The following is a 20,712-nucleotide window of genomic DNA, read 5'->3' as shown; positions in this document are numbered from 1 at the left end:
TTTTTCAAGTGGTGGCAGCTAGAGGGGGCCACAGGTCTTCCAGGGTGTCGCCGGTGCCGCAGCTCACTCAGCTCAGGCCCAGTAGAGGACGTGGGGCCGCGAATCTCCCCAGGCCGGCCGGCCGCGGCCCCAGGCCTTCCCGAGCAGCGGACAGGTGTTTAGTTCCCCGCTGGTCCGAGGGCCGCGGTGGGCCATCCCCTAGGCTCTCGTGCACCGCAGCAGTCAAAGGCCCCCGTCCGACCCGCAGCACCGATCCAGCCACCAGGAGCGGATGCCAAGGCGGCAGGCCCAGCGAGCAGTCGTGGCAGGGGGAGACAGCCGGGCGCAGCAGCGGGCACTCGTGCACAGGCCCCGCCGCCCCGATCCCTCTCACAGCTCAGCGGTCTCGGCGGTCAGCGCCTCTCTCCACAGGCCAGATAGAGAAAAGGGGGGGTTTTACCCAAGAAAATCCACACGGGACCTGGGTGCTAAGCGATGTACAAAATGAGGGTCCCTGTGAACTGTGTACATATTATTCACATTTATTTGAATCAATGATAACAAAACAGTAGACACATTGTAAGCTAATCACAATGAGCAAATACTGCAATTTACAAGTTATAATATATGTGCCCCAAAGAGAAAGGGAGAAAAAGTGGGGTAGCGTGATGCTGTGAAAAAGAAAAGAATAAGTAAGAATGATAATATCCGTGACTAAAAGTTATATCAAAATTTTTGAATTTGTTGAGTTTTATACAAACAATGAATCGGCTTCAGATCCCTGAGCCAGAACGAGGATTCATAAATTATCCCATTATTTATCAAAAGAATCTATATTGACACTGGTATGTAATATCCAGAACATGCGGGCGGTGTCAACTGAGAGAAAAGGAAGGTAGCCGTCGACGTTTCGACCCCACGCTACAGCAGTAGGCGTACTTGAGGCCTCACATCGGGGTCTTCATCAGGACAAGAGAGAAAAGGGGGGGTTTTACCCAAGAAAATCCACACGGGACCTGGGTGCTAAGCGATGTACAAAATGAGGGTCCCTGTGAACTGTGTACATATTATTCACATTTATTTGAATCAATGATAACAAAACAGTAGACACATTGTAAGCTAATCACAATGAGCAACATTTTCAATAGACGGATCATTTCAAGCGGCACGGCCATACTGGAGACTTCTTTACACCGCATTTCTCACTGCCATACTGAAATTTGGTCACTGTCCTTTACTTTGCGGATAGCAGAATCTGATGAATTTGAGAAAGTGCAATCCCGCTATTGATTAGTGAATGGAAATACCTCCACGTACCATGAAACTATAGTGCACCCTTCTTTACACCCTTGTCCTGATGAAGACCCCGATGTGAGGCCTCAAGTACGCCTACTGCTGTAGCGTGGGGTCGAAACGTCGACGGCTACCTTCCTTTCCTCTCAGTTGACACCGCCCGCATGTTCTGGATATTACATACCAGTGTCAATATAGATTCTTTTGATAAATAATGGGATAATTTATGAATCCTCGTTCTGGCTCAGGGATCTGAAGCCGATTCATTGTTTGTATAAAACTCAACAAATTCAAAATTTTGATATAACTTTTAGTCACGGATATTATCATTCTTACTTATTCTTTTCTTTTTCACAGCATCACGCTACCCCACTTTTTCTCCCTTTCTCTTTGGGGCACTGATATTATAACTTGTAAATTGCAGTATTTGCTCATTGTGATTAGCTTACAATGTGTCTACTGTTTTCTTATCATTGATTCAAATAAATGTGAATAATATGTACACAGTTCACAGGGACCCTCATTTTGTACATCTCTCCACAGGCCAGCCGGGGTCGGGGTCCGCTTCGCCGCTCGTGGAACGCAGCGATCAACTCCGAAGCCGCTGGGCAGAGCTTGGGGAAGCAACCTTGCAGGTCAGAGGATCCCAGGGCCAGACCCGGCCCGCCAAGGCAGGAGCAGCTCACCCCAGTCGTACCCTGGGAGCGAGCAGGTCTCAGTGTGGCAGCAGGGTCCAGGTAAGGCATCGCACAGCAGCAGCAGTGTTCAATGCAGCAGTTTCTTGTCAGGTAGTCTGAGCCGCCGCCATCTTAGGGGCCGCGAGCTCCGGGCTCCCAACAACAGCAATCACACTTCTGGGCAGTAGCGAGCCGATTTTTAGCCCCAGGCTGTCTTGGGGGCGCTCAATGTGTACGTGTGGCCGGTTGTGTTTGGTTAGGATGCCAGGATGTCCAGGATAATGAAGTGATTAGAGCCCGAACTGCAAGAGCCTCACATCAGTGCGGCCATCTTGCTTGGCACCCTCTAGCAGCCCCATGGAAGGTGGCTGCAAGGCCAGACTGGCCGTACCTGGCATCAGGCGTTTCCCTGGGAGGCTGAAAGGGTGGTGGGCAGTTTGATTACTGGAGGCTGGCACTGCAAAGTTCCTCGTATTGCCAGAAGTTTCTGGCAACAATAAAAGTGTTACAATAACTTCAGTGACTAATGTACCCGCTGTAGAAAGGAGGGAGTTTTGATTTGTGGCAGTTTTGAATTGAATCATCTGTGGTAGCACAAAGGGCTAATATGCCTGCTGCAAAGAATATGTACCATGCATATCAAAGAATAGTATTTTATGTGCAGAGCTCAGAGGGCTAGTGTTTTGCCACTGAGATTATTTTGTTGCTCTGCAGTTCATAAGTTACATATGTAATCTAGCACAGTGAGCTCTAAACTGCGTTAAAGACCTGCATGAAATCTGCATGGTACAGGTTACAAAGTTAAGTTTTCTTCCCAGTTTCTCCTTATACTGATGTTGCTATAAAGGGGTTGTTTGGGTAGAAATAAATTCTTATCATTAAAGTCAATGCTAACTACTGTGTTATGTTCTGGATCCTGAGTTTGTGCTTCTTCAGACCAAGCACAAAATGCCTATAAGTATGGGTGACGTGCATCCTACACCTTTTAGTCCCCGTTGCCTTATGTAACATTTTCTATACACTGATTTACACATGTATGATTCATTGTCTCTGTATGTGTGTGTGATGTAAAGTGCTCTGACACTCTACCCTGGTATCAGAGGTGCTGTAAAACAAATGAAATACATGTGTGAGAGAGGCACAGTTGGTGATAGTGAGGGAATCATTGAAGAGCCCCATCAAATATTGTTGTATGTATCCTTGTGAACAGTAAGGTCATCATTTACAATGCTTTAGAAGCTAATACAATTGAATAAAGAATTACAAATGTGTTGTAGCATGCACTATGTTTTCGCAAATTTTCTTGGGGGTGCAAAAACAAAGGCTGTAAGCTGTCAGTTTGTAACACACAACCTCCAAATATTTGCAAATTAACTGTGCAAATGTTTCAAAACATATCAGCAGTTAGGAAACCACAAATGGACCACTTGTTTGTAATTCATAAGTGTGCTTGAAACATAATTTTAATAGGATCAAAGCAGTCAAGACACTTTACTTGGTGAGGTTCAAATGATACATATTTGCCAAAACAACATTTCCGCACATTAGTATTTGTGCGCTATATAGTTTTATCATTAAAACTGCATGTTGGCATTTTGCTTCTATTCAATAGTAAATGTTCTGTATGTAAAAGACAGTGCCTACTTCTGACCTACAATAATGCCTCAACATGGTATACAGTTTGTAGTCTGTAGCACACTTCTATGCATCAACAAGAATCTGCAGTTTACAGCTCACAGAAATGAAAGTATACTATTCCCGATATACAGGTAAAATAAAGAGGGCTGATATATGGCTTGCCAGGGCATTTTGTAGCAATGTCAACTCCTAGCTAACCATTCTAACCCACAATAATATCATAACACTCAGCAGTGTGCAGCCATTTATGGTGAATGCAGGCTGGTTAATAGCTCTGTTTTCCTGCTTCATGATCTTACCCTCACACAAGACCTGTCCGCTATGGGTCTTTTCCATCACTGAGTACTGTACCAGCCCCTATACCACTCATCACCAGCTGAACAGATATGGAATACCTGAAACGATCTGACACATAAAGCTGGCCACTCGGAGGACTGCACTTTAGTCCAGCCCTGCAGGTCCCAATTAGCTACATCCTATGCATGCCAATTTACATCTCACAATGGCACTGCTGTGTCTGTAAAACTTACCTTTTGCCCCGAAGTTTTGTCCTGAATTTTGACTTTCTGTCCTGAGTTTCAGTCATGAATTTTGACCCTTTGTACTGAACTTTTACACTCACCATCCTGAATTTGCACCCATGCCAGTTGGTCACCCTATTCACCAATTGCTTAATTCAAAAATATTCTCTCTCATATGGCAATTTGAACAAAACTAAGCAAAAATAATGATCAACACCAGTAACAAAAAATGTATAGATGGCGTAGTCTCAGGAGTTCTTTCTTTACCTGAGACGTCTGGTGCTAGGAAAAGTTTTAAAAAACAGCCCAGAATGTTGAAGTAACAGGCGAGATAAAGTGCTCATTTTGGTTTAGATACAAGGAGAGCGTTACTTAGGTTGTGTGCGTTTTAACTTATAAGCATGTAGAAATATTTTTCTGGTTACCTGTGGCATTATTCCATGTGGTTAATATTTGAAATATACTGCTTTTTCAAAATTACAGCAGCTTTTGGTGTATTACAGTATGGGCAAACTACTCCCACTAGGCTTCTAACGTGATTGTGCTATAATAGCGCACAGAAACAATCATTTAATTTGACAGTCCGTGCCACTAGTCACCATGGGCAGAAAACTACGGTCCACTCCGTCATTCATAAAAAGTCACTAAAAGTAAAATTATTTAATTTGAAATAACATTGGTAGTGCAGTAGCAGAACCATAAAATTAAAAGAAATAATACCTTTCTGTTTACATGTAAAGTCAATCAGCATACATTTCCTTGCATGATTAATCCCAAGACCATATGACTTTTTTAAATTTTAGATTGTCTATAGCACCGATGCCAGAAGCTATCAATTAATTTAGTTTTATTTATTTATAAAGTTTATATGGCGCGGACTTGAACCTTGTAGGGTATCAGGGCCCAATACAATGGGTTAGTCAGGAAGAAAATATGACAACCAAGCGACACAAATGCTGTCAATATCCATTGAAAATCGTGAGAAGGTCAGTGAGTTAAACACCCAAACAATGAAGAGCATAATCCCAGGTTGGGACATTGTGTCAGTTAATTTCCATATGCTGAGTCAGAGTGTTCTAGTGTAGATTTGTGTTTATCAAAAACAGTTTGACTTCTTTATTGAATGAGGTGATTGAAGGATGCAGTCTTATTTAATGGGAGAGGGAGTTCCAAATTCCAGGGGCTATTCTGGAGAAGCCTCAGTTGTATGTTTTCTTTTTCTGAGATTTCTGTGGTTTTAACAATAAGGTGCTGGCACTCCTAGAAGATCTGCAGCATCCAGACTTCCAATTTGTCAACTAGGTACTCCTGTGGTTTGAAGTGTAGTGCTTTGTGTGTCAAACAAGCAATTTTCAGCTGTATCCTTGCCTCATAAGGGAGCCAGTTTAGTGTCTTCAGATTGGGCATAATGTGGCTGTTTCTCTTGGAACCAGTGATGAGTCTAACAGCAGAATTAAGGGATGCCTTTAGTGGAGCCAGCTTGGATCTAGGCAGACCACATAAGGTAGCACTTCCTTATTCTAACATGAAGATTGCTAGTGCGTGTACATCTGTTTTGAGGTCATCGAAGGGGAGGAACGGTTTAATTTTTCTCAGTATGTTGATTTGAAGGTCGGCTTCTTTGGTGGCTGTGCTGATGTATTCTTGCATGGTAAGATTCTGTTGTGTTATTCTCTGCGATCCTGTTGAATCTATAACTTGTGGAAGGCAATTGAATGCTCTTAGGTGTTTTATCCAATCTTTGAATGTGAGGGATCATTTTGGTGCGGTGATTAAGAGGAATTCTGTTTTGAGTGAGTTTAGTTTGAGGTGGTTTCTGGTCAGCCAGTTTTGTTTTTTTTGCAAAGTTGAGATGAGTAGATGGATATTTTCAGGGGAGGAGATTTTTAGGTACAGTTGGGTGTCATCTGAATACATGTGGTATTTGACGGTGGAAAATTTCATAATTTCGGTTAGAGGCTCCATGAAGAGGTTGAAGCGAGAAGGTGATAGAGTGGACCCCTGTGAGACTCCTCAAGTGACCAGGGTAGTATTGGACAGGGTTTGGCTAACCTTGATTCTCTGAGTTCTATTGTGAAGAAATGAGGCAATCTATTTTAGAATTACCCCATATAACCCATTCTGTGATCCAGTTCGTCAAGTGGCTGTCATGTTTGACCACATCAAAGGCTGAGGAGAGGTCCAGCAGGGTAAGGAGGCAAAATATATTCTGATCCAGCATCATCAACTATATGTGTTAGGACTTTTTACATGCTGTGACCCGGACGGAAGTCGGATTGGTATTGGTCAATAAGGTGGAATTGGTTAATGTGATTGCATAGTTGGGTATGGACACATTTCTCCAAGAGCTTTGCCAGTGAAGGAATGGTGGAAATTGGTCATAAGTTACTTGGGTTTGAATTATGTGCTGTGTTTTTTTTTTAGAATGGGGGTTACTTGTCCTGCTTCTAGACAGTCTGATATAGCCACTTGAAGTAGTGAAGCGTTCACTATCTTGGTCCAGAGTGGAATTAACAACTTTGCATCTCCTTAAAGATGTTAGCTGGTAGTGGGTCGCATAAGTGATTTGAAGGTTTTAGTGTTGTTAGGGTATTAAGAATGGCATTGTCATCGACAGGTTTGAATGTGTTTTATGATGCATTGTTTTTAAGGGTGAGATCTGTGAAGTTCGTGGACTGAGTAATCAGAGGTGGGCGGGGGCTATTTTGAGGTATCATCGAGAGGAGCTGATTTACGGTCTGGAGATAATTTTCAATCTTTGTCATCTTATCAAGGAAGAAGGAGGCAAATCCATTGCAGTTTGGCTGCTAATTAGAATCAGTTGTGAGGGGTTTCGCATTTTTACTGGATTCTTGTTTGACTATTTCAAACATTTTTGTTTGTGCAATTTCTGGCCACGTCTAGTTGAGTTCTAAAGAAATTTGCTTTAGAGATTCTGATGCGTTTGTTGTAGGTGTTCCTCGGTGATCTCAGGTGCTTAAAGTGTTCTAGGGACAGTGAGAATCTCCACAGTTGTTCGGCTAGTCTCAGATTAGGTCTTTCTTCATTTAGGTTCTCGTTGTACCATGGTTTGGAGTCTTTAGTGGAGAGTCATTTTAGTTGTAGGGGCATAATAGTATCAAGAATGGTCATCATGGAGTTGTTGTAGTGGTTTGTCAAGTCATGGACATCAGACATGAATGCCGAAGGAGGCAAGAAGTTATTGCTTAGAGATGTCGGATCATTGGGATGTATATCTGTAGTGTTCCTTTTCCAGCGTTTGGGATTTTTTAAGTTGAGGTTTATGGGTTCTCACTGATTCATTGATTAGGTAGGAAGGTGATAGTCAGTTCAGTCGTTTGGGACGATGGATTCAAGTTAACTGGAGTTTCACAGATTTGGTTGAGGTCTGCTAAGAAGGTTTTAAGGCTGTTAACTGATGGGTCATTCGGGTCATTCCAGTGTAGGTTGAAATCACCGAGAAATATCTGGGTGCAGTGATGTCCTACATTGGTAGTGATGGTTTCCATAATTTGTTAGATGAATGATAGGTTGTCACCTGGAGGGTGGTATATCAGGTGCAGTTTGCATAGAGGTCTGTTGTTGCTAGTAATGTTTAGGATAGGTATTCACATGAGGATAGCTTGGCAGTTGGAGACTGCTTCACCCCAAGGTTACTGCGCTATATGCAGGCAATGCCTCCGCCCCGTTTGACTGATCTGTCTGATCTTATAATGTCATAGCTAGATGGGACTAGTAGGTCCAAGATTGGAGTAGAGGAGTTATTCAGCCATGTTTCTGTTAGGAGTAATAGGTCTAGTTCGAGAGCATGGATGAGGTCAGCGATATCTGCCGCATGTTTCATAGCTGATCTACAATTCATAAGCAGGCATTTCAGGTGAGGTTTGGTGTCAGCTAGGTATGTCTGTGCTACGGAGACTAGCATAAGGTTGGTCTTATTTACATCTCTAGCGTTCTGCGTACGTTCTCTGTGAGGGCTGAGGTGATTGTTTGGATACAAGCTAGATTATCTGCACTGTCATGTTGTGCCTCATTATATTTTTTAACACAATTGTATTGATTTTATTATAGTTCTTATGGTATATTCATTACAGTAGTGGAAAAATATGTACTTTAGGTCTTTTATTACGGTAACTTGAACAATCCATTCCTGTATATAAGAGCATCTGTGTACAGTATCTTCCGTCCCAGCAGATTTCTATCAAGTACAGTAAGTATTGTTGTTGTGCCTCATTATATATGCGTAGAAGGGAGTAAATGTCCCTGTCTGATAGTGCGTCCTTTATTCTGATGCTCCTCGGGGGGTTGTGGTAGGGTGTAGATCACCATTTTGCGAGATGGGGAGGCGAGATTGGTAGTCATGGGTTGTATTTGGTGGTTAGTAGTGGGCTGAGTTTATTATTTCCTAGAGACCTTTTGGAGCATCTAGTGTAGGTCATCTCAGACATAATATTTATTAGGCTTCGTATAGCAGACTTGAGTTGGTGTAGGTCTTGTGTGATATTATCTTGTCTGGATTCTATTGAGGCATGGGGTGGAATGTCAAGGTTTGTGACAGATGGCTTGGAGGCTGGGGTTGGTCTAGGTGATGTTGTTAAAATGGTGCTCGTCTGAGTGAGTAGGGGGGGAGGTTTGGGAGGACATGGTTTCAGGCTTGTGGGTGAGGGAGTAGCTATTGAGAGCCTTTTGGGCAGAGGTAGTTGAGTCAAATAAGTCAAGATAAGATTATCGAAGGGGGTAATAATTGAGGGTGTGCTATCGGTGGTAGAGATATCTTCATTGCTGTGCATCTCTGTGATCCTTGTCACAGTAGTGGCAAAAGGGAAATGATTTCGTTGGTGGAGGTGACTCCACCCCCTCAAGGGGTGTGGAGGAGTTGGTACTGTGCTGAAGCAAGGTGATGATATGAGAGGACGGCTTCATGTGGGTAGGCAGTGCAGTGACTTTAGTTGGAGTGTCTCCACGACCTGTGGAGAGCTGGGGTGTGCCTGAGAGGGTGCTGAGTCCTTATGAAATATTACATGCTTGATGATAGGGAAAATGTTGTTGAATACATCTAGGTAGTGGTTTGATACCTGGACCAGGATATTCCTATTGTTATAGATGGAGATGGTTACTTTGGTATTGAAAGTGGGTAAAGGAGCTATGAATATTCAAAGACTGCACAGTTTCCTTTGATGATCAGATCAGGAGCATTGCATTGAAGGCTTTTTTTCTTTTAGCTTTTCTTTTTGTGTAGAAGATAAGCTTGTTAAGGTTCCTTTTCATGCGTAAAAGTATGGGTCAGAGATAAGGGTTTTGGGTATGCATTGAGAAGTCTGTGACTGAAGATCTTGGATGCCCTTTTTGTTAGATTGGTTGAGAATTTAATTTAAAGGCATTAAGGCTATCCAATTCCATATTGGTGTTCAGTGGGTGTACCGGAGCAAGATTAATGTCTGACTAGGGGGTCTATACCCTATATATGACTGTGTAGATGTAGCAAGTAAGTTAGGTGGGGAGGAGTAGAGATATTAGGAAGTGTTGTTGGTGGTTAGGGGAGGTAGATGATGACTTGAGGTGCAATGATCGATGGGTAGAAATCCCGATAATGCCCCACTGCGTTAATGCGGGGGCTATCAGTGTAGCTATTGAAGATGGCTCCTCCAAAAGTGTCTGGGTTCATGCCAGGATACGGGGCAGAGAGTCCTTCTTTAAGTTCAGTTATACTACCTGGAGATGGATTGTAATGCTTTCCTGGAACACCAAAATACCTTTCAAATATGGCCGACTTTTTGGATTTGGATAGTTTCTGTCTTGTTATTGAGTCAGGATTCCATCTTCAATTTCACGGTGTCAGCTAAGAGAAATAGTCCTACTTTACATTCTTATGATCTGTGCATAGCAAGCTCAGCATGTAGACTAATGGGGAGAGGGGCCCCAACACAGAGCACTGGTTGAGTCCCAAAATAAAGGATCCTGACAAAGAGGAATAAAAAATCAAGTGTGATGAGCTCGGCTGGTACTGTGTGCCTTTGTTGCAAATTGACCCCTGTGCGTGTTTTCATCAGGAACTGACTAGCCATAAGGCCACATGGGGGTGTCCTTCAAAGCTCCCAGCACAAGAGCTGAGAAGGCTGGACACATCCCTCCCTAACTCGCGTAACCAGTGTCTTAATTCAGCTCCAAGAAATACTGGGTGCAGCCAATGCAGGTCGCTTGCTTGAGGCTGCGTTGCAGCCGATCAGTGAGGAGGGGGTGGTGCGCGGACCCCCCTTTGTGCGCATCACAGGAGTGAGGCAGGCAGCCTGTGCAGTGGGTGTACAGCCCAGCGCGAGATAACCAGCAGAAGCAATCAGTCACACATTGCCCGCCAATCAACTGGACTTGTAGGCGTGCAGGGAAGGCAGGCAGGTCAGCGGGTGACCAGCTCTCCAAATGCTCTCCAGAGGGGGTAGGAGCGCCGCCTCGGCTTCCATCTTGCATATTTGTTAGTTAGTTAACTTTCTGTTGATTAAACATTGCATTTTGCAACAGCGGCCAGTTACTCACTCACAGACTTCTGTAACCACACCTTGTACTGTGCATAGCATACTTTCCTTAGCTAAACTGGTATACCATTAATGTGCAAGTGAAAGGCCACTATTCCATGCATACAGTAACCCAGCAAATTATGACAAAAGGCTAAATGTTATCCATCATTTACTTAAATTAATGATTTTAAACTGTTTTAAGCAATACGTATTGATGCATAATTCTATAGTGCTTTGTGCTTCACTGCCCCTTGAACAGATACTTGCAAATATTGAATCTATACTACTATTATAAAGGAAGAACTTTGAGGCTTTGAGGCGGGTAAACTCGGGAACCACAGCGCCAATCCACACACCCGATACATCGTTGGAATCCTCAGGGTGGGCAGATGGACATAGGCTATATAAAGTAAAAAAATACGTTATATTTACAAAATGTACATTATAAAAAATTAGTCTCCTCGAAGTAGCGTCAGCCGCGACCTGCGTGCTGACGTCAGGAGCACGGGGAGGAGCGGCGTCCAGGAGCGGCGGACATGGCACGGGTCGGAGCGGTGACGAGCGGCAAGGAGCGGTGGACTGAGGAGCGGTGGCTGAGGTAAGGCAGCGGGGGTCGGGGCAGGCCGGGTACGGGGTGATGTAAGGCTCCAAACTACCACAATCATGCTCATAACAGCTCAGGAATTCGAACTGCAGAGCGCCAGCGTTTCAGCTTTAAGGGTCATTAGGTTGACACGCGGGCATTATGTTACCATGCTGGAATCTCGGCACGCCGAGCTCCGTCAAGGGTAAACCCCGCTCAAAGAGACCCCACAGGCGAAAGTGATCCGTCAACCTCGGAGCCATGTTTAAATGTGCCCTCTTTTCGTGGTACTCTTCATGTGGACGGGGAAAGCAAACAGCCCGAAGTGCACTGCTGTGACTATCATATGTCGCCTTTTTAAGGCTCCGGGGGACAATGTCTGTGCAGGCGGGGGTCAGGGCAGGTGGGGGACGGGGCGGGCGGGGACGGGGAAAGCAAGCAGCCCGAACGAAAGCCAGGAAATCTGGTTCGGTTTATCCCCACTCTAAACACATGGAAATGGTAATTTCCAGGTGAAGGCTGGATTAATAGCTGCAATACAGTGAGACGGTTTTACATTATAGTGCACTGCTGTGACTATCATATGTCGCCTTTTTAAGGCTCCGGAGGACAATGTCGGGGCAGGCGGGGGACGGGGCGGGCGGGGGCCCGAAATGCTGGTCAATGTCGGGGCAGGCGGGGGTCGGGGAAGCCTGATTGCTCCCAGACAAGGTCGGGACGGGCTGCTAGTATAGAGATATTTTTAAAGTGTGCTAGGAATCTATTCAATAACATAGCTGAGTTCATTATATATCTAAAGGTTATCCCTCAACTTATGTTTGCCATAAGCCATTACAAGTACATGAAAATGTACGTGGAAAAATCTGGTGGAAAAAAAAAGAAATCCCTAGAAATACCAATGCAGCAAGAAACTGGGGCCCTTTTTGCACCCAAGTTGGCGATCCTCAATTTGATATTTCCGTGGGGTGCTCGTTTACAGCACTTGTATAAAGCTTCCCTTACCCCCACGAAGTCCCAAAGCGCTTTCTGAAAAGAGCTGTAATTATGCAGGGTCCGACTGGAACAGCGAAATAAAATGTGCCCATATTTGCAAATGAGGGCAGTTTTTCACTTGCAATGACAAGTTGTATAGGTGTTTTGCAAGGTATGGGAGACTGAATGCATTTGTGCATTCTTGTGGTAATATCAATAAAATCAACAATTCAAAGCGGCTCACCAAACAATAAAATAGATCCACAAACAGACACAAAACGGCCCACAAACTGTCCTTTTAGACCAACCCTTATAAGCCTATTCGACACTGGGTGCAAATAGTTACTCAGCTAGATATGCGTGGTCGATAGAGAGTTTCTTTTGTCGCTGTAACCTATGACTAGTATATTTTGTGTTGTGAGCAAAGGTGCAACGTGTGCTCCAATGATGTTTTCACAAGCCTTTGGTGTGCTTAAGCATGAGCTAAAACAGAGAAATGTGGGAGAAACTGGGTTACATGTCCTTAACATACACTTGTGAAAATTTTCATACCACACTTACATCTACTGCCGAAAGAGTAGTGAGAAATAACGAGCAGAAATAATGAGTTAACCTTTGAGTTATGTCTCACACACACTGTATAAATTGGTTTTTTTTGGCGCACAAATGTCTCGAGGGATTACATGGAGGAATTTATGCATGTAAAAAATTGGAACCAATGCTTTCACATTTTGTTCAGACAAATATTTACAATCCAGTTCAGGCTTTTCTCGTGTTGCGTTTTTCTGTACAATTAGTTCCACACATTTTTCTTGGTTACCATAGAAATGGCACCTGCTGTAATAATCAGATATGCACACACACATTTCCTCACTATGTACGGCAAAGAATATGTTATTTCCTTGTGAGGCAACATTTTCCTCAAGCACTGCTCCCATTGGGAGGTTGAAAAAACAGAAACCCAATAGTGAATGACGTCAGTAGACATTGGCAGAGATAACTAGAGTTTGTGTTAATCCACAGAGAGAGGTACAAATCATGATAAGTGGTTTATAGTTTAACTTGTGTTTTTATTCTCTTTCATCAGAGTATCTAAATATCTGTTAACCTTCCGGAAAGATGACCCCGTAGTGGGCACATAAATGCAGGGCTTGGTACCATTATATAGTTATTAGAATATAAGGGGACAATAATATTGGGGCTAAATATCGTTTTAAAAAATATTGCCCCCCGTGGGGTTATTGTTAGAAAATATGCACCCAGTGGGGTAACATTTTGATGAATAATGTTTAGGGCATGATATTTATGTCAGGCGATATTCTGAGAACTTTTTTCTGACATAAAATCTGAAAGATAAGCTCTTGTGCGAGGTTACTGTTAAGGGTAAAAACGACATTGGTCACCAATGGAATAGGGTCCATCATCTTTGTAGCCAATGGCGCGGCTCAGTTATTGCTGCCTCATGATCACGCATGAATTTTTTTTTAAATATGTGAATATTTTTATTTATATAAAATCAAGAAGAACCCTATAGAAAATAGGATGATAAACTCATAATGATTAATCGTAACTTAAATGAACCCATTTCTCCCACTTGCAAACAAATCAGTCTTTCAACCTGATTCAAAGTGTGGTGAAGGAACCCCACCTGCACTGAAAATGGTGAGTCGGTAAAGTAAACAGTGCAGACATTTCTCGTTTGCATTTTGAAATGCTCATCTGTGTCCTCTCCCAGGGGCAGACATATCGCCTCTTTCACTAATTGTCATACTACAATCCACTGATATTCTGGTTTCCTTACACCAATTGTCTAGAAAACCAGAGTGAGGTCTTACACTTCTGTAGTGTAACCCTGACTACCTTAAGCTTGGTACGTACTAATGCACGGCCCTTGGCATCCTGAGGAGCACTCCTCCTCAAACCCTAACACGCCTGACATCTCAGAGGTCAAAACAACTAGGAAAAGGAAGAAGAATGTACCTAACAGCCTCAACAACACTAATATCCTTCATCTCACCTTGTGTTCCACGAAGGTGAATGTATTGATAAATGAGGTCTGAAATCATATTACTACTCTCAGTGGCGAGGTAGGTGTCAGTCTTCTATTCTCTTTATAGCCCTCCTCAGGCTATCCTAGCCCACTGATAGACCTGATTTAGGGCCAGATGTACGACCCTTTTTCGCAGCTGCAAATTGGAAATCCTCCCGTTTGGAACCGCAAAAAGGGGCAATGACATGTACAAATGCTATTTTGCGAGTCACAAATGCTATTTTGCGAGTCACTGACTCGCAAAAAAGCATTTGCGACTCTCACTATTAGGAAGGGGCATCCCTTCCTAATAGCGAGACTCACTGCCATGTACTATTGTTTTGCGACTGCATTTGTGGCCGCAAACTACTCGCAGTTTAACACCAACTTCAAGTAGGTGGTAAACCACTCGCAAAAGAGAAGGGGTTCCCAGGGGACCCCTTCTCCTTTGTGAGAATGTGAGAAAATATTTTTGAAGACCAGGCAGTGGTCACAGGGACTACCGCCTGCCCTTACAAAAATGAAACTGAAAAGTTTAATTTTTCTTTTTTAAATACATCCCATTTTCCTTTAAGGAAAACCGGCTCTATTTAAAAAAGAAAAACTTCTTTATTAAAAAAGCAGTCACAGATATGGTGGTCTGCTGACCCCAGCAGGCCACCATCACTGTGAGTACTAGCCATTCACAATGGGGTCACAAATTGCGACTACCTCATGAATATTCATGGGGCGTGCAATTGGCAACCCCATTGGGAATCGCAAACAGTGTCTGAGACACTGTTGTATGTTTTTCTCACACACAAGAAGGAGGGAGAGGCACAGCACAACCACTACTCCAGCCTCCCCAATCACAACTGTAAACACACAGGGTGTGTGTTTACACTGTTGTACATTTACATTTGCGAGTCACAAATTGCGAGTCCCATTTTGATGCAATTTACGACTCGCAAATGTGAATGTTTATACATCTGGCCCTAAATCTCCAGAGAGGAATGCCTACAAATTATGGTTGCACATGCACATACCTACACAAGCACACTGACTCCATCTCTCTCTCACTCTCTCACGCATACGTCTAGGCACCTCAAGTATTTACTCTGTATCAGACCTTCATTCTCATCAAATTCACTGACCATCCCTTCATTTCCATATGCCATTAACTCCTAAAAAGGCTGAGTTGCCCTATCTTTTTATTCATTCTCCCCACACCTTGCTATCCCTCCTTCTACCTTTCAGCCCATCCAAATTAACAACTGAGGATTGGTGGGCCTTTAGCACTACCAATCTTCCAGTTCGTGAGTAGGGGTATTTTGGGAGAATATCTTTTTTTTCAGAAGGATCCTTCCTCAGTCCCTTGCCTCTGACCCACGTTTCCTTTCTCCACTCAGTGCATTGAGGCAGTTTCAGAGCTGCATTAACTACTTAACAAACAACCAAAACAATAAAGCATAAGCCACCAAATAATGCTTTTACTAGCTAATTACTACCCTGTTGGACAGGGTCTTCCCAGAACTTTTTTGCCTTTCTCTTGCATTTTTCCTGACATGTTGGTGGTTTTATGACTGTGGGCACTTTATTACTGCTGATCAGTGCTAAAGTGCATGTGCTCTCTCTTGTAAACTTGGTTAGATTGGTCTACTGCTGTATTTAATTTACATGTTAATCCCTTGTACAGTGGTATCCCATATACCCAGGGCCTGTAAATTAAATGCTACTAGTGGGCTTGCTGCGCTGCTTACGCCACCCACGGAAGTGGCCTTTCAAACCTGTCTCAGGCCTCTGCCATTGCAGGGCCTGCGCTTGCAGTTCACTGCCGCAGTGACGGGGCATGGCAAGTGGTTGCCACGTCCAAACTCCCCTTTTACTACATATAATCACCCCTAAGGTAGGCCCCAGCTTCCCCTATGGGCAGGGTGTTGTGTAGATAAAAGGTAGGACATGTGCCTTAACTGTGTGGCATGTCCTGATAGTGACAAACAGCTTATTTGGTTTCTCACTGCTGTGAGGCTGCCCTCTAATAAGTTGGCATTGAGGATTCCCTGACATGTGCTTCAGTGGTAATTTCCGATCTGAGAGGGGTAGGATGACCATGTTTGGTATGTATGGAATAGTAATGATACATCCTGCTTATTGGTAAATGCAGATTTATTATTAATATTTTAGAAATGCCACTTTTAGAAGTGGGCATTTCTGTGTGCTTATGGGACTTTGTGCCCTGCCTGGATGTGTATGCACCGTCTGATTTTGACTGACAGGAGAGAGGGGATGTACGTTCACTCTAGACAGTCACAAGGGGAGTTAAGGTGTGTCCTACCTTTCTTGGGTGACTCAGCGCTGGGCTGAATAGGCCTTGGCTGAATTTAGAGTAGCGGGAGGAGTTTTCCTTGCAAAAGAATAGGCCTGGTCTGCATTTGGAGTGGTTGGAGGAGTTGCACCTGCACCTGAATAGGGCTGTGCCTGCCTTCTATAATGCTGTCGCCACCCCCCTGTGGTGTGTCTGGGGTCAGGTCCTACAATGTGAATGGGGCTGTTGTGCACTTTTAATATGTGTTTGAAGTGCTCCCAGAACAAAAACCTTTGCACTTTAAATACCTGGGCTATGACCCACTGAAATAGAGAAGACACTGTGTGGGACTTGTAGCTAGATGCTGCTGGCTCTGCACACTACCATAGGACTTCTGGATTGCCAGGAGGAACCGCCTTGGGACTTAATTCCTCTGGGGGCTGACCTTCGGCCTTTTGGGCTGAAACAAGGACTGCCATTTTGTCCTGAGGACCCTCTTGTTGGCCTACCTGCCTGCACCCTGCTGGTGTGGCCCCTGGTCCTAGTGAACTCAAGGTCATGGTTAGCACTATATCTCCCTTCCATTTTAGTGCCAGTGAGGAAGTGGAGAGCGCTGTGGTGGAGCACTTACCACGTGTTGGGCACTGCATTATCCCTTGTGTTTGGGACAGCTGGAGTGGAGGATGTGATTTTGGAAGTGCTCTCCCCCTTTGTTCTTTTAGAACAGTGGAGGTGCCCGCTGTGAGAGCGCAGCACCGCAGTAAACTTTGCCTGGGATTCCACCCCCAGCTGCAGGGGAAAGGAGGCGATCCATTCTGTCCTGCTGGTGGTGTCTTGCAATCTGAGAGCGAGTCAGAAAGCGCTCTCACACTCAGGCGGGCTGACCCCCTTTCAGCCTGTGAAAGCGGACTCCCCTGCTGGAAGAGCCGCAAAGTTGCCACAGCTGACTTTTGGATCGGGAGGGGAATACCCTGCAGTGAGGGCACCCTCCCCTTCCTACTCATACGCACTACTGCGGGCCTAGCTGCACTGGAAGGCAAGGAGGAGGAAGGAGAAGCTGACGGAGACTTCACTCCATGTCCTACAACTACAGCACCGAAGGAGCCAGTGCAGTTCAAGGCTGATGGGTGAGTTGCCAGCCACAGCCGGTGTCTCGGCCTGTGGAGGCCAGCGCGGGGCCATTACTCTGCACCACATTTAGTGGGTAGCTGCACCGCGTGATTGCAGGCAGCTGCATTGGGCGATTCCTTTTTTATTTATTTTGTAGTTTGTAAAGCGCTCAGCTACCTCCAACGGAGGTGTCCCGGCGCTGAAGACAATTATCTCAAGAGGGTCAGAGGGAGGTGGAGGGAGTAGGTGAATTAGATGAGGGAGAAAAGCCAAGTCTTGAGTTTTTTACGGAATAGAGGCTCTGACGTCAGAAATCCTAGCTCTACAGGAATCTTTTACCAGGCATAAAATATCCCAAAGTATACCACTTTTGATAACTTTGAGATATGGAGTTTCTAAAAATATATAATGCACAAATGCGGGTTTTGTGATGAAGAACGGTAAAAAGTGAAATGGAGAGCGACTTATCAAAAATCATAAATATGCCAGACATTGATATTCCTAATAGTTAAATAAGTATTGTTCACACATTTCAACAAAACTCATATTAAAACAATAGGTGCGTGTATGGATATTTTATCTGTTAACATCAAGTTCTACACCATTTGACAACGTCCAACTTATTTAGAATCATTGCCCGGAAAATTATATATGAAGACAAATGCCAACACGTGTTACACAGACTGTCTGTTCACCTTTCTCCAGGGTTTTGTTTCAAGATTGAAAGCCAACCAAGTGATAATTTGTGTTCTCTTTTCAGTTCAGTATACTCAAAGCAAATTATAAAGTGACTTTCAAATTCACCAATTTTAGTAACTAGGATTTATCTTAGGGATATCATAAAGGTAGAAAAGGAACCCGTGGGTTCATATTTTTAGTAAAGTGTTATTAAAGGAGCCTCCAGTACAGCAAGCTGCATTAGTCATAGTTCTGATCTCCCGAATGAATCAATTGGTTGGTGACCATTTGACTATAGGGTCTATATGAATATTGCCCATAAACTGCTTATAACCGCTTGAAAGTAATATTAATAGGAACAAAACTTTAGAAATACGCTATTGGCTGTGAATGAAAACGGATGTATGACGTTATAACGCATACTTTTACTCCGCAGACCATTACAACGCGACTTTTACTCCGCATACCGTTACAACGCATAGCGCCTTGGGGCGCTGGATAGTGGTAAGTATAATTTACTATTCTAACTCCAGTCCCCGTGGACCCTAGGGAAGGTGTTGGATAGTAAATTATACTTATTCCCTATCCTAGAGCGCCCCCCAGCGCAATGCGTTGTAATGGTATGCGGAGTAATGGTCGCGTTGTAATGGTAGTGCGGAGTAAAAGATCCGTTGTAACGGGTGTATACCAATGAAAACATAATAAAGTCGCTTCATGAGAGGTTGCCTGCACACTTTGCTGTGTGAGTGTAGTATTTATTCTACAAATGTCACCCTTGCGGAATGCTTCAATGTTACCTCTAATGAGAAGGAAAGATCAGCAATGCTCATCTTAATTAACTAATAGGATATTGGGTACAGATGAAAAGGAATCATCAATATGCTGCACAAATTAAGATCACTTTGAGGATTTTACCTTGAAAAATGACTATGGACAGTGAATGAGGTTCAAACATGGAATACTATTTTGACAAGGCAAGACAATATGACCAATGCAAGAGTGCTGGTGGGCAAAATAATACTGTGCCTAGGATGCGACACATCTCTGCACTGGTCCAAGCTTAAAATTCCCTACTCAATGCAAGACTACACATTTCAGATCCATCAATTAGGTGATAATGTTATGAATCATTTGAGGTTTGTACTTATAGTCAAGTAAGGAACAAAACTACATCGAGGATGAGAACACATTTATTTGGGACAATGTGTCTAGGGTGTTATAGCCAAAAGATAAATCTGTGTTGGTCAAGTTAAGTAACAACTAATTTGCAACAAATATGCTATAGGATCAAATTAAATAAATGTTAAACACCTGAAAAGATGGGAGCTCATGAAATTGTTGTTGTCTAGTCTAACTGAAAATCCAGAATAAGTTGAAACACTGTCATAAGCCACATACCTGGATCCCTTATGATACAAATGGGGCGGTGCCGCTGATTCTGGATTCTGGAATCCTCACAAGACATGCCCTCAGTTTACAGGAGGTGACACTGCTCCAGTGGCACATCCCAGGGGGCAGGGCGTTGGGATGGAGAGAGCTTGTAGAGTCAAACATGCTGTGGCTCTTCTACTCAACAGCAACTCTGCAACAGTCATTCATACCAGCTTGGTGAATGGTACCCGCAGATATGGTACCTATAAACAAACACATAATAATGCTTTAGTCTAGTATTAACTCTATCTCTTAAGGTATCACCTCATGAAAGCATTTCAAAAGTCAACCGACCTTTAGTTTCGTAGTTGTTGTTTTGTTTTCATTTAGATTGTTCGTAGAGGCTCCTTCATCAAAAATTTTTAAACTGTAGTGAGTATGATTTCAGCATCACATCCACAAGCAAATTTGGACGGGATTAGCTTCACCCAAGTCCTCTCTGGTAGAGCCCTGCCAACAGTATGTACAAGTTGAACAAAAACACCGGTTACCTTTGTTTGCAGCACGATGTTGCGAATGAGTTCAGCATTTAGTAAAATCAAGTCTATTAATGTGTCTCTCCTTTTGTTCTTGTTCTTTTTTTGATCAAGATGGAAGACTAATGTAGGACGCTCTTTGCGGTGAGGTCGAAATGGAAGGATCAAAAGAGTTTGAAAGACAGAGTCCGAAAGCCGGGAAACAGGTAAGGGGCAGGTGAAGAGGCTAAGCGAATGGGAGGAGTGTGGACAGTCTTAAAATAAGACTACTTTAGAACATTCATAATGGTCACATTCTAATTGTTTGTAACAAGGAACCGGTTGCAGATATTTCACTTGGTGAGGCAGCCTTCTAGAAGGTGCTTTAGAATGTTGACAAATGTTGAATGCTAATTGCTTATAGCAAGGAACAGATGCAGATGATTAATTAGATGATGCTGTCTTCTAGAAGGTGTTTTTAGAATGTTCACAAAGGTTGTGTTCTAATTGCTTTTAACAAGGGACAGGTGCAGATGTTTAATTTGATGAG

The sequence above is a fragment of the Lissotriton helveticus genome, chromosome 11 (genome assembly GCF_964261635.1).
Source record: "Lissotriton helveticus chromosome 11, aLisHel1.1, whole genome shotgun sequence".
NCBI classification, from domain to species: Eukaryota; Metazoa; Chordata; class Amphibia; order Caudata; family Salamandridae; genus Lissotriton; species Lissotriton helveticus.
Note: the sequence above shows the minus strand (reverse complement) of the source record.